At 38.3% G+C, this 16,039-nt stretch overlaps 1 long non-coding RNA gene across 1 annotated transcript in view; it reads left to right on the top strand.

The window, feature by feature from the left end:
* LOC123770952 (uncharacterized) overlaps positions 1-14,058 on the top strand; it is a 32,211-nt gene extending 18,153 nt beyond the window's left edge. The window contains exons 3-4 of the long non-coding RNA XR_011223003.1: positions 8,538-8,679; positions 13,822-14,058. This is a non-coding gene — a long non-coding RNA (uncharacterized lncRNA). The remainder of the gene's footprint in view (positions 1-8,537; positions 8,680-13,821) is intronic.
* Positions 14,059-16,039: the final 1,981 nt, after the last annotated feature.

The following is a 16,039-nucleotide window of genomic DNA, read 5'->3' as shown; positions in this document are numbered from 1 at the left end:
TACCTCCGACCCAGCCGCAACATCCACGGACGCCACACCCGGAGAACAAGACCATGTCCTTCCCGCTATACTCCACCTGGTTTACAGGCTGGCAGGACCCAACAATAAGATGTTTGCTGTCATCCTGAACCAGGTCCTCACTGCACATAATCTGCCAACCAGCTGGTGCTCCTTTTGTCGCCCAATTGAACACACAACAGTCACCCTCCAGTGCGGCAACCCACTCTCCAGCACCTCTAACGGTCGACCCTTCAGCATCTGCAGCAGTCAAATTAGCTCGTTTACCTGTTGCTCTAGCAATGACCCACTAGGTTACTTGCTTCCAGACCGACCGGCTCCCTGGCCACCCCGTCTTCAACAGTCATCACCATTGCTCAGTGCGTCGTCGACTGATTCTGCGATCCGGTCACTCTCCACAAGGACCTACTGAACAGCAATGTAGTACAAAGACCAAGACACGACGACTTTGGCTCCTTCTACACCAGCGGCATTGGAACCAGAAGCTAAGCCAGCCGGATAGCTGTTAGGAAGAAATTAAAAGTACAAACCACAGCGTCAGCTGCAAGTCTTACCCATGGTGGTTGGGCCACCGACCTTTCTCCCCCCCTTTTCGACTTGTCTCTAGTCCCTAGCTCAAGATTTCTGCATCCTCGCCCATGTCTTCCATCCCCTGTTTGTCTGCTCTAGGGTCCTTGGAATGAAACGGAACGCCTGTAAAACCGTGACAGCAGCTACCAACCACAAGACAGGAGGTGATAACCACCTCTTCCTTGTTTAGGGGGATAGTGACCTATTTTTGTTCGTTTTGTTTCGGCTTTTCTTGACTGAACCAAAACCACCTACGTGATGACCGCCACAGAAGAAAGAAGACCCCGTATCCTAGCCTAGCCGGCCTGGTATTGCGCCTCAGTAATCGTCATGCAGCTGGGTTAAGTCCTTATACCATCTCTTCAACTGCAACGTTTCTTGTCTCCGACTATTCATCAGCTATACCCACTTCCCCGCTCGCCCAATGTGTATCTTAACTTGTATGTCATTGTCAGTGTTGTATGACAACAATGACAACCATTATTGTTGATCTGTTCTTCGTGTTTGACTCAACCCATACTGTTCATCTGTTCTTACCTTATAAATCAGTACTGGCTTTATTTGACTGTTGATCTGTTATTACTGAATGACTCGCTACTAGCTAAAATTACTGTTGATATGTTCTCTCTGTATGACTCACGACAATCAACCATTAGTTTTGATGCGTTCTAACTGTATCACTCAATACTTGCTATCATTACAGCTAGACAGTTCTTACTCTATGACTCAATACCATAACTTTTGGTCTATTCTTATTGCATGACTCACTACCATTATCGTTTATCTGTTCCTTCTGAATCACTCACTACTATTACTGTTGATCTGTTCTAACTTTATGACTCACTACTAGCTACTATTACTGTTGATCTGCTCTAACTTTATGACTCACTACTAGCTACTATTACTGTTAGTCTGTTACTATTGTATGACACTACCATTACTGTTGATTTGCTCTTACTTTATTACTCTTAACAATTACTGTTTTTCTATTCTTGCTGTATCGCTCACTAAAATTACAGTTGGATTTTTCTTACTGTATGACACAAGAACTACTGTTGATCTGCACGTACTGTGTGACTCCTTACTATTCCTGTTTGCCTGTGCTTACTTTGTCTCTACTTTGTACCTTTACTGTGGATCTGTTCTTACTGTATGATTCACTCTATTACTGTTTGTCAGTTCATGCTGTATGAATCACTACCCTTTCTGTTGAACTGTTCTTACTGTATGACTCCCTACTATCTACTATTACTGTTGATCTGTTATTAGTGTATGACTCCCTACTATCTATCATTACTTTTGAACTGTTCTTACTGAGCCGGAGCCGGTCGGCCGAGCGGACAGCACGCTGGATTTGTGATCCTGTGGTCACGGGTTCGATCCCGGGCGCCGGCTAGAAACAATGGGCAGAGTTCCTCTCACCCTATGCCCCTGTTACCTAGCAGTAAAATAGGTACCTGGGTGTTAGTCAGCAGTCACGGGCTGCTTCCTGGGGGTGGAGGCCTGGTCAATGACCGGGCCGCGGGGACACTAAAGCCCCGAAATCATCTCAAGATAACTTCAAGATGACTGTATGACTCCCTACTATCTATCATTACTGTTGATCTGTTCTTAGTATATGATTTACAACCATTACTGTTGGTTAGTTTTTTTCTGAATGACTCGCTATTGGCTATAATTCCTGTTGGTCTGTTATTTCTGTCTGACTCATAGCCGTAAGGAGGCCTGATTGACGACCGGGCCGCGAGGTTGCTAAGCCCGAAACCATCTCAAGGTAACCTTTCAAGGTAACCATTATTGTTGATCTGCTCTTACTGTATGACTCCCTAACATAACTGTTGATCTGTTATTACTCACAACCATTTCTGTTGGTCTGTTTTTACTGTATGACTCACTAATATTACTCTTTATCTTCTTTTACTGTAGGACTCAATACAATTATTGCTGCTCTTATTGTATGACTCACTACCATTACTTTTGATGTGTTCTTACTGTGTGAATCACTACCATTAGTGTTATTCTGTTCTTACTGAATGACTTTCTACAATTAATGTTAATCGGTTCTTACTGTATGATTCACTACTAGCTGCAATTTCTGTTGGTCTGTTCTTACTGAATAACTCACCGCCATTACTGCTGTTCTGTTATTACTGTATGAATCACTGCCGTTACTGTTTTTCTGTTAAACTCAATGACTCACTACTGGCTACAAATATTGTAGATCTGTTGTTAATATATGTCTCACTATTTGCTACCATTCAAGGTGGTCTGTTCTTCCTGTTAGACTCACTACCATATATGTTGGTCTGTTCATACTATAAGTCTCACTACAATTACTGTTGATTTGTTCCAACAATATAACTTAGTACCATTATTGTTAGTCTGATCTTACCTAATGACTCGCTGCAATAACTGTTAGCTTTTTCTTATTTTATGATTCACTACTATTACCTTAGGTCTGCTCTTACTGCATGACTCACTTCAGTTATTGTCGGTCTGTTCTTACTGTATGATTCACTACTGGCTACCATTACTGATGATCTGTTCTTACTGTGATGATTTCTACCATTACTGTTAATCTGTTGATTGGTTCTAACTCTGTGACCCCTTAGTTGCTTTATTACTGCTGTTCTCTAATTGCTGCACGGTTCACTCTCATTACTGTTGGTCTGTTTTATCTGTATGGCTACCATTATAGTTGGTCTGTTCTCACTCTATGACCCACTACCATATGTGTTCGTCGGTTCTTACTGTAGATTCCCTACCGTTAATATTGATCTGCTCTTACTATATAATACGATTCCCTACTTTTACTGTTGATCTGATCTTACTGCGTGACTTACTACTGGCTACCAATGGTGGTGATCTATTTCTACCGAATAGGAGGAGTTATAGAGTAAATCAACATTAATTACCATTAATAATGATCTGTTCCTTTTGAAAGATTCAATATCATTATTCTTGATCTATTCTTATTGTATGGCACAGTACTGGCTACAATTACGTTTGACCTGTTCTTAATGTGTTACTAAATTCTGGCGATCATTACTAATGAGCTATTTTAACTGTATGACTCACTACCCTTACAGTTGAACCGTTTTTACTGAATGGCTCACTACTTACTACCAATGCTGTTGATCTGCTCTTAATGTATGATTACCCTTACTGTTGGTCTGTTCTTACTGCATAACTCACTACTATTCTTGTTGATCTGTTCTTACTGTATAACTCACTGCTATTACTGTTGGTCACGTGTTGCTGTGTAACTCACTACTATTACTGTTGATCTTACTGTATACCTTTCGAACATTACGGTTAGTCTGTTTTACTTTATAACTCAATACATTAGTGTTATGTTAATACTGTATGAATCTAACCCGTCCTCCTACAAATTACGTCGATTTTCGCTCCTATGTGTATCAGCCAAAAAAAAGGCCGTAATATGAAAATTAAAAATAATTGAAAAAAAATTTTGAAATTTGGTTTTCTAAAACAACAAGTTAAGGGTCATCTTTTAGGTTATGAAGGCAGGAAGTTCTCTTAAGGTTTCCAAACGTCATGAAAATCGTTAATTGAAAGGTTTCCTTCCTAACCTAACCGAGTAGGCCAGCAACCCGTTCTCGCAAATTTAATGAGTCAATATTGACTTATTAAATATGTGCATAGGTGACATACTTAACATAATAGATACCCGTAAAAAGATTCATAGAAAATACTGACCTTACCTAACCTACTTAGTATGTTAAGATAAGCATCTTATTGCTTCGTAATTACAATTATTACCTAACCTATAATAGGTATAGGTTAAGTAATAATTGTAATTACGAAGCAATAAGATGCTTATCTTAAGATACTAACAAGGTTAGGTAAGGTTGGTGTTTTCTATGAATCTTTTTAAGGGTATCTATTATGTTTAGTATATCACCTAAGCACGTAGTTAATAAGTCAATATTGACTTTACGAATTTGCGAGAACGGGTTGAGGCCAGAGAACCCACTACAGAAAACGGGACAGCACTTCACTTTGGCGAGCCGATTTCATTTTCTGTAACGACCATTCGTGGCCTTGATGCGTATACGAGCGAAAAGAGACGTAATTAGTAGGAGGACGGGTTGATGAATCACTGTTAGTGTGATTACTGTGATGAATCACACTACTGGCTACAATATATGCTGACCTGTTTGTACTGTACGACTCTCTACCGTAACTGTTGGTCTGTTCTTACTATATGACTAACTACCATTACTGTGGATCTGTTCTTGCTTTATGACGCACTACCATTACTATTGATAGGTTCTTATTGTATGACTCACTATTACTACTGGTGATCTGCTCTTACAGGATGATTCACTACTGGTTTCCATTGCTGTATCTGTTATTTCTGTAAACTCACCACGATTACTGTTTTTTTCACTCTTATTGTATGATTCGCTGTTTACTATCAATATTCTATCAATACGATCTGTTCTTACTGTAGGACTCAGTATTGGCTACCATTACTGTTGATCATTTATTAATGTATCACTAACTATTGACTACCATTACTCTTCGTCTGTTCTTACTTTGACTCACTACTTGCAATTAATAATGTTGATGCAGAAGAAAATTCACAGTAACGTGACTGAAAAACTGTTGATCTGTTTTTACTGTTTAACTCACTACTAGCTACTATTATTGGTGATCTGTTCTCACTGCATAACTCACTATAATTACCTTTGATGTTTTCTTACTGTATGACTCTTTACAATTGCAGTTGATGCAATTTAATTGTATGACTCACTACTGGCTACTATTAATGTTCCTCTGTTCTTACTTTTTTGACACACTATCATTACAGTTGATTTATTCCTACGGAATGACTCACTCCCATTACTGTTGATTTGTTCTTAGTGTATGACTCAATACTGGGTATCATTACTGTTGGTCTCATTTCTGGGGAGCCGGTCGGTCGAGCGGGGGAGCCGGTCCGCCGAGCGGATAGCACGCTGGACTTGTGATCCTGTGGTCCCGGGTTCGATCCCGGGCGCCGGCGAGAAACAATGGGCAGAGTTTCTTTCACCCTATGGCCCTGTTACCTAGCAGTAAATAGGTACCTAGGTGTTAGTCAGCTGTCACGGGCTGCTTCCTGGGGGTGGAGGCGTGGTCAAGGACCGGGCCGCGGGGACACTAAAAAGCCCCGAAATCATCTCAAGATAACCTCAAGATAACCTCATCTTACAATATGACTTGCAACCCTTACTGTTGATCTGTTCTTACAATATGACTCAGTACTGACTACTATAGCTGTTGGTCTGGTCTAACTGAATGACTCACTACTAGTTAACATTATTGTTGATCTTCTCTTGTTGTATAACTCACTTTTGACTGTCATTACTGTAGATTTATTCTTTCTGTATGACTCACTACCATCACTGTTGATTTATTCTTACTGTATGGCTCACTTCCATTACCGTTGATTCATTCTAACTTTATGACTCATTACCATTAATGTTGGATAGTTTTTAATCTATGAGGCCCATAACTACCAACACTGTGGTTAAGGACATAATGGATGACTCACTACCAACACTGTGGTTAAGGACATAATGGATGACTCATTACCAACACTGTGGTTAAGGACATAATGGATGACTCACTTCCAACTGTTACTTATCCCTATAATAGTTGCTTGTACTCTATTACTGTTGATATGTTCTTATTGCACGACTCACTACTGGCAACCATTACTGTTGTTCTGTTCTTACTGTATTACTCGATTCTGGCTACCATTACAGTTGACTTCTTCTTACTGAATGACTCAATACCATTATTGTTGATATTTTTTTGTATGACTCACTACTCGTACTGTTGATCCACTCTTACTGTTTGACTCAGAATTGGCTACATTACTGTTGATCTCTTCTTACTGTATGACTCACTACCATTATTATTATTTTTGTTATTATTTTATTTACATGCAAAGCATGCTAAGAAATACAATAAAACAAGGTCATGAGAACGAAACATAACACCGGCCTGAAGGGCGCACAATAAGTCAGCCCGTCCTCCAAACAAAGATCCAAAAGTGATTCCATGCACCCGCCAAACCCCCTGTTTATGAATGAAAAGCGGTTTACACACGACTCACAACTGCTGACGTTCGAACATATCCCGAACAAGTGTTTCACTGACGAATTTTGTTCGAATCACAACGCTATAAATGCTTCACCCACGAACTACAAATACAAATAATCGCCAACAGAACCTAAACACCTAACCTAACCTAACCTATGCCTATACATGCACAATATGCTAATATATTATAATATTAATTTATTCTTGAGAAAATTCCCGTTTTGAATGCACAGCATGTTAAAATTTATGAATGCGTCTGTGGGGTCGACCGCTGGATGTAATGGACTTGAGTCGAGGACGGGTTGCAATAAGTACAACACAGCACAACAAACCACAGGCCCCATCACACACCAATCACACAAACTACTCAAAACTGTTCATACTTATCCGGCCACTCTACTGCCGGGAATCGAACACAATACGCCTCCCAAAGCAACATGATGTTATCCGGAATAGATTTACTATGAACCGTACGAGGATCAAGCATCAACTCCAGCACACCCACAACAAAACACCGAGCCCGCGGAACCCAGACGGAAGGAGGGCTCCATGAAATATGACTCATTACCTTTACTGGTGATCTCTTCTTACTGTATAACTCGCTACTAGCTACCATTACTGTTGATCTGTTCTTACTCCTTGACTCACTACTGGTTACTGTTATTGTTGATCTGTTTTTACTATATGACTCTCTAATGGCTACCATTATTGTCTATCAATTTTCGTTGTAAGACTCAAACTTAGTCTTCGTCTGCTCTTACTGTATGACTCACTACTATTACTGTTGATCTGTTTTTACTGAATGATTCACTAACATTATTGCTGATTTGTTCTTACTATATGACTCACTACAATAACAGTTATAATCACACAGTCACACAGTTATATTGTGTGACTTACTACTGGCTACTATTAATGTTTGTCGGTTCTTACTTTTTGACTCTCTACCATTACATTTAATCTACTCTTACTGAATGACTCACTTCCACTACTGTTGATCTGTTCTTACTTTTTGACTCACAACAAATACTGTTGGTATGTTCTTACTGCATGACTCACTACTGGATATCATTACTGTTGTTCTTTTCTTGCTATACGAATCACTTCTTGCTACCATTGCTGTTGACCTGTTTTTTCTGTGTGACTCACTCCTTGCTAACATTACTGTTGTTCTGTTCTCACTCTATGAATCACTACTTTAACTGTTGTGTTTTCTTACTGAATGACTCCCTATTGGCCACAATTACTATTAATCTGATCTTATAGTTTGATTCACAACCAACACTATGGTTATGGACATAATGGATGACTCACTACCAACACTATGGTTATGGTGATAATGGATGACTCACTACCAACACTATGGTTATGGTGATAATGGATGACTCACTACCAACACTATGGTTATGGTGATAATGGATGAATCACTAGCAGCTGTTACTTGGCCCTATGATAGTTGCTTGTACTTTATCACCCAATATTCTCGTCACGGTAGATAAGTTTCATGTGCTTGAGGAAGTTTTATTCTTCCTGTTTTTGCAAGCAAAAAACACACCCAAGTTAAAACTGACAATCTTTAGTCATAGCCTAAAATTTACTTGGTGTAAAGTGCCACACTGAATGCTAGTGTTATGATTTAGCTTTGTTTAATTTATATAACACGGACAATTTAAAAGATATATTTTTTAATTAATAATGTTTACTTCATTTCAATATGAAACAGTTCACAAAACGATAATCAGCAATCTAAGTTTATATATGAATTTTATAATAGCATATCAAGAGTGGATATATTACAAGTGAGAGTGAGAGTAACGGGTTCAATCCCCTGACAGTGCTCCAGGCCAGCAGCTACAGCATCCTCAGGAAAGTAACCAACGGTGCGTCAGCCGACGTAGCGTCAGCGTTCACTCCCGGGGTGTACTCAGCCTCGACGTACCGAGTGTTCTTGTTCTCGTGGTGCGGCGGCCAGATCAGGTGAGATTCTCCCTCTTATGTCACGTAAACTGGAGCCTAACATGTCACGAGCCTTTATACGTGCTCTTGTTGGGCCTCTCATGGCTGAGACCACCTGGAGGTGTTGCATCCTTACCTGTAGCACCACTTACAGGTGGTGCATCCTTACCTGTAGCACCACTTGCAGGTGGTGCATCCTTACCTGTAGCACCACTTACAGGTGGTGCATCCTTACCTGTAGCACCACTTGCAGGTGGTGCATCCTTACCTGTAGCACCACTTACAGGTGGTGCATCCTTACCTGTAGCACCACTTACAGGTGGTGCATCCTTACCTGTAGCACCACTTACAGGTGGTGCATCCTTACCTGTAGCACCACTTACAGGTGGTGCATCCTTACCTGTAGCACAACTTACAGGTGGTGCATCTTTACCTGTAGCACCACTTACAGGTGGTGCATCCTTACCTGTAGCACCACTTACAGGTGGTGCATCCTTACCTGTAGCACAACTTGCAGGTGGTGCATCCTTACCTGTAGCACCACTTGCAGGTGGTACATTTTTATCAGCTGAAAGATGGTAAGGATAGCATGATCTCACATGACCTAGATTATCGACGTGTTGTCTTTACATCCTTATATATGTAAATCACATTTTCTCTTGCCTCATTTTGATCATTTAGATATTATTTTTTTTGGGCCACACTATTGATTTGCAGATTTTGTCATGATCAGATGAATAAATTTCTACGTTATCTAGATGATAACTCGCAACTATTTTCTTTTCTACACTTAAGTTCATCTTATAATTTTCAGAACATTTTTAAAATCTATTTATAATTTCATGACGCATATCTGAATACTCATCTACGTTATTATTCTTTCAATTTCAACTAATTTAATAATTGTGCTGTTAACTTTGGAATTAAAATCGTTTATACACATTGTGAATGTAAGCGGTCCCTTGACAGAGTCTTGGAACACTCACAACTCTATCTGTTCTAATAGCACTGGGACACTCACTACTCTGATCTGCTCTAATTGTCCTTGGACACTCACTACTCTTCTCCACTCTATTATTCCTGGAACACTTATAACTCTATCTGCTCTAATAGTCCTGGGACACTCACTACTCTTCCCCGCTCTAATAGTCCTGGACTATTAGAGCGGAGAAGTCCTGGACGATTAGAGCACCACTTGCACCACCTGCAAGTGGTCTTACAGGTACACAACTCTTTACCACTCTAAAAGTCCTGGGACAAAACTCTGTCCCGCTCTAATAGTTCTGGGACAAAAACAACGCTGCCCCGCTCTAATAGTCCTGGGCACTCACAACTCTTCCCCACTCTAATAGTCTTGGGACAATCACACTTAAATTTTCATCCACACATTTATGGAAATAAACATTTCATTCACCTGGGCTCTAGGTGACTCTAAACGTGAACCCCACAAGTGGCCGAATCTACATCGACTGAGCTATGAGGAGTCTTAATAAGGAAAGATTCCAGTAGCAGCAACTGCTTCCAAGGTTGAATTTTCGACTTTCTCGGATTACTACTGAAACTCATAGGAATTAGTGATCCACGCCCACGCCATATAAACTGTCATCCTCACTTCCATGGGAATAAAATAAAAAATCACCTGGACTCTAGGAGACTCGAACCACGCACCCACGCATGTGAGACCAAAGTTGTATAAACTGAGTTATTGGCAGTTGAAATAATGAAAGATTCCATAAGAAACTACTGCTGCTAAATTCATTATTAAGACTGCTCAAAGTCGTAATAATCATCGAGTCATCCAGTTTAGTTGAATTAAATGTTTATTTCCATGGACGTGTGGATAACAATTTATATGGCGTGGACGTGGATCACTAATTCCTTTGAGCTTCAGTAGTAGTCAGGGACAGTAAAAAATACCACCTTGGCAGCAGTAGTTGCTTCTGGAATCTTTCCTTATTAAGACTGCTCATAGCTCAGTCGATAGAGCTTCGGCCTCACACGCGTTGGATCAATGTGAATGAGACTCACAACTCTTCCCCGCTCGAATACAAGTTAGAGCTGTGTTCTAACAATGTCAAAAAATAGAAGCTCGGCCCATAACTCTCAAAATAATTGAGGAAGTTTCAAGCCGTCCTGAACAACTGAATCTGTTCTTTTTCCCGCTATTGACACTCGTCCCACTCTATCTTCGTTCTGTTGATGATATGTTTGCACTTTAGCATCATTGGGCTTTTCCAGCCATTCCTCTACTCTCCTCTCTTAACAATCTGGCTCCTATAAATTTCAAAGTTGAATGGGAATCTAATTACCCCCTTTCCTTTTCATGACGTTCATGTTCACAGATCTGTGTCTAGATTCTCTTTCTCTTTTTACCGCAAGACTATGCATAGAGGTATGTACATTCATTTATTTTCCTACCAATACTGTTTTATTAAGAAAAGTGTCCTCATCTCCTTATCTGAACTCAACGCATCAGTGACTCTCAGTTTCTTGGTTCCGAAATTTATTTTATTTATAAGTCGTTCCCTCATCTTGAATACACCTTACATATTACCAACTGTGCCAATTCTCAAGCAAAACTAACTTTCATTCCTCCTAAACCTGTTTCCATCACTATTACCACTATGCTGTCTTCCATGCATATCTGAACTAAAAAATATCACTAATGACCTTCGTCTTCTTTATGTAAAACTCACCTTTCGACATCACTTAGTTGTAATTTGGTTCACACTGATCTTCCTGCTTCCAATGTTGCTGGTGTCTATTACCTGTTCGTCTTGTCCCTTCCGATAATTTAGAGAAAACGACAGACCTAAGAAACAAAAAATAAGGGTTAAGTCTGCAGACAAACAGTGCTCTGTTCTGTCATGTTAGGAACTCTAATCATTCTATACATTGGCCTTCTAAAATAATTTTTCCCTGCGTTTAGTCTTGACAGAAGTTGGCTTGTAGAATCTGGTTTCATACACAACATGAATCTTAGTCATTGCTTTGTTGCTGCTGATACTTGCCTTTCACAGTATATATAGTTAAATGCTGTAATCCTCTTTGCAAGCGTGATTTGACTTAGCTTTGCCCCGTCTCAAGGCTCTCATTCCTTTTTTAATCTAATGTTGCTTTAGCTTTTTTTCACCTCATCTTCTTAAACCTTTGGGTCTTGTAGTTTTCTATATTTTTTACTTCTCCCTTTTCCTTCACGTCAACATTATTCATTTACTTCTATCTTTTTTCCCGTACCTAAACCTTATTCCAATACTTCTACCTTATTGCTATACTTTTATTTTTTTCCAAACTTCATCTCATTTGTATTCCTTAACGTTTACCGTCTCTCCTGTCACCTCTCTCTCTCTCCTATAAAATAAGTGTATCCATGCCATTAGCATGACGTGAAATATATTATTTTTCTTGGTTGACTGTATTATGCTGCAGTAGAGAGCATGCTAAACCTTCACAACTCTTCTGCTTTAGCATTTCCAGTTACAGATGTTCAGTCAATTTAATCAAAATTTTTGTTTCCTAACTTACAAGTGCCGTTACACATATATTCTATGATATTTTTTCCCAAATATCCTTTAAACCTGAACAATATTCAATACTGGTCAGGTTTGGAGGCCTGAAGTCAATTAATATTACAAGTTCTTCATTACCAATATTGAGTTATGTCCAGATTTTAACTTTATACTGTATTTGAAAATTTGTTGATATATTGGTGTTGTTGCAATATATTAGCAGATTATTAATTTATTAACATAATTCATTTATAACTTGCAGATATTAATAAATTATATAGAATTTTATTTTCAATATTTGTCCTGCCAGAAGAAATACCAACCACCTTAAATAACCAATCACTGGTCTCTTCTAACTTCAAAATGCCACATATGGTTGAGAAATCTCCCATGGACAATGTTAACTAATACCACAAGCTAGGTCTAAGCAAAATCACAAGTCTGATCCCATTTTAAATGAAGGTATTTTGTATGTTGCTGTAAAGTTTCTCGGCTCCTGCTCCAGAAATGGTTATCTGTACCCATTTTTTCCTAATTTACTTCATTTTTCACAACCCACATCATAACTTTGAAAATATACATTAAATGAAAACTTGTTCAATTTCAATCACATTTTTCGAATAGTTGTATATGAAAAGGGCTTCAACTGGTCCAAGTCTCAACATCGTAGCCAAAATATAAAGGGAGAAAAACAATATTTACTAATGACTTTGAATTTTTTCAAAAATGTTCAAAAATTAACATCAAACACAAGTTTCAACTGAAATCATATCTATGACTCTCATCTATCACAATAGCATATAATAAAGGATTTTAATATTTAGTTTTATCTAATATATATTTAGTTTAAACAAAAAAGTTGAGATTTTTTTTAGTTTCTCATTTTTTTATCTGGCGATTTGCATGAAACTTATACACCTTACTGAACGTAAGCCTGTCTGTAAGGGTGTCAATTCTGGAGAAAATCGGTTGATGTCAACCTCGGCCACAAGGGGCAGAATTTTTGTCAATATTTGTTTTTCAATTACACCGTTTACAGCATAAAAGTGACTCTATACTTTCATTTATTATTAAATTTACATGAAACGTACACATTATATGTAGAGTTTGTCTCTAAAATTAAGAAAAATTATTTTATTCCTTCGTTCATTTATTAATTTTATAAATATTTATAAACATAGTCTTTTTGCATAATTTTGGGGGGGAATTTGAATATTTTTATTAGTAAAACTAAACATATTTTGGATAAAAACTTTGGTAAAATTCTTTAGTATATGCAAATGTGATAGACGAGTGTCACAGAAATGATTTCACTTGAAACTTGTGGTTGTAGAGTTATTTTGAAAATGTTGAAAATTCGTTGAAAAATGTTTTTCTCTCTCTTTCTATTTAAGCTGCGGTAATGAAACTTAAACCACTTGCAGCCCTTTTCATATACAACTAGTCCAAAAAAGTTTTATTGAAATTTAACAACTTTTAATATCTTAAGTTATGGTCCTTTAAGGCACAGAATGTTCCATCATAAGTGTAGTCTGAGGGCCTCGAGCTATCAAAATGTTCATATCTATAGCATTCCTCTCTGCATCACACAAAAACAGACGTTTATTTCAGTAAATATTGAGTAATGAACGATTTTCTTGTGATGGTGGTGTAGTGCTGGACCCCAGGGGCAGGAGACGATGCTCACCTGGAAAGATCTGAGCCCTCTTAGCATCACCTATGTGATGATGGAATCAGCTGTGGACAACGCCCAGACATGGTTCATGACAAACAACCTTGCTGACTACTGGTACCCTGCAGGAAGTTAGTCCTTACTTTCTTAATATGCTTTGACATACTGAATCACTTGAATCATCATTTAGTCTTTACTCTCTTGTTGCACTTTAACATACAGAGTCCCTTGACTCGTCAAGCTCAACATGATGTGGATGATTTACACATTTGATTTGTGAGATGATTTACACATTTTAACAATGCTATTTACAAGGAATTTATTAAGTTATTTGGTAAAATATAAGTTTATTAAATACTTCACAGTGCTAATGTGCTTGTTTATATGAGGTTGCGTAGCATGAACCAGATGTTATGTGTACATGGAGCTGCATGTGCACAGGGTATTTTTCCCCTGACCGTGCTTGAACTGCCGTTGCGCGGTCAGGGTTACCTTCCCAGGGGCGTTCGGGATATGATCCCATTAGGGGGCCTCCACACGAGAGGAGGCCCAATGGGATTGCATGACCAGAAATTCTGTTAGCACATAGGTGCACTGATAATTATTCCTGGTTACATGTTTTCTGCAGTTTGGTCTCGAGGGGGTGGATTTTGTGTTTTGTTTAAATTTTAATTTTGCCCTTTTTTCTACTTTGGGGTTCTGCCTACAACCTTATTAGGTCCTCCTAGAGTGTAGGAAATTTCTACATCAAATATACAAAATCTAATGTAACAATCATAATATGCTGTTAATTATAAAGGTTCAAGTAGCTAATAAATTTATTAGTCATAAAAATATTACCGAGAATGAGAATAGTATTCTATATTATGGTTTCGTAAAAAAATTTATCAAACTAATGTTTCACTAAATATCCACCAGTCTCAGAGCTGGAAAACCAATAAAATTATCTCAATTAATTATACATTCAATAACAATATGAGATTACACAAAACCCTCCTTACTTTTCTCAATAAATCTGGCACCTGAAGGTGACGAATAGGAGAGGAGGAGGCAGCCATTAAAAGTGTTGTTGTTTGTGAGGAATCTTGAGCCCACAGCTGGCCACACACAACACAAAAATTTCCTCTTGCAACTTATAGGATGCAGCGTGACTTACAACAAGGAAACATAGTCACTATTTGTTTATAGACAATCCAGAGTTCGGGTTGCCTATTAGCTCAGATTAGTTGGCCAATGTTTCTGTGTCTTAGATAAATCATTAGGGCACAGGGAAATACCACCCGTAAGGGTAAGAATCGATAATTAATTTACATTTATGTGCTAAAATTGATGTACATCTGTTTTTGCTAGATGTTGCATTATAAAGTTGTCCCAGGTATATTGTGAGCACACCAGAAATCAGTTGAGCTGGTACATCACAGGACCATGTGGACGCCATTAATACATGTTCAGTACGGAGTACACATGTCTGGGAAATCTGATGTTGGATGACCAACCAATATTACACCACAGTTGAGGCAAATGAATTCATAATTATCCCATTGTAGCAGTACTACTGACTATCTGATAAACGTTCAGTGGATATACTATATCAAACTTTCCTAATAGTGTGATAGATTAAAATATGAAACACCTCCAAAATGTGCGAAGGGAAGTTTATTGGTGATAAAAAAATTAAAATACTGTTTGCTCGTAAGTAATAATTACAATTAATTACATCTTGAATTAATAATCAAATCACTCAACAGTATATTTTATGTATATATCACTCCCCACATATTTTATGTTAGTTACTACTAAACTCCTTATTGAAGTCACCATGCCTGGGGGGGGGGTGTCTGTTTTCAAACAAATGCGTGATAATGGGTTTTTTCGCCTCTAGAAAGGCGAATAAATAGGCTTGACATGATAGAGAGGTGTGCCTGAATGGACGTGATAAAGGGGATATTAATAACCCATTAAAAATTTCAACACGAGACAGAAAACGAAACAATGGATGATGTGGTTGGAAACAATGTGATGGAAAAAAGAAGTGTAGGTGTTCGGCAGTTCTCCCAATGGCTGGTGTCAATGCCTGTCACATTTAAAAAAAAAAGATGACTGCGTACCTGTTGTGTCCTGTGGCAAAGTAAGGCAAAACAAATAGTATGAACAATGAAACTTTAATTAAATTTAAAACAAATTATAAATAAGACAATTC

This window comes from Procambarus clarkii, chromosome 56, assembly GCF_040958095.1.
Source record: "Procambarus clarkii isolate CNS0578487 chromosome 56, FALCON_Pclarkii_2.0, whole genome shotgun sequence".
NCBI lineage: Eukaryota > Metazoa > Arthropoda > Malacostraca > Decapoda > Cambaridae > Procambarus > Procambarus clarkii.
The sequence above is the reverse complement of the archived record's forward strand: the minus strand, read 5'-3'. Positions and strand labels throughout refer to the sequence as shown.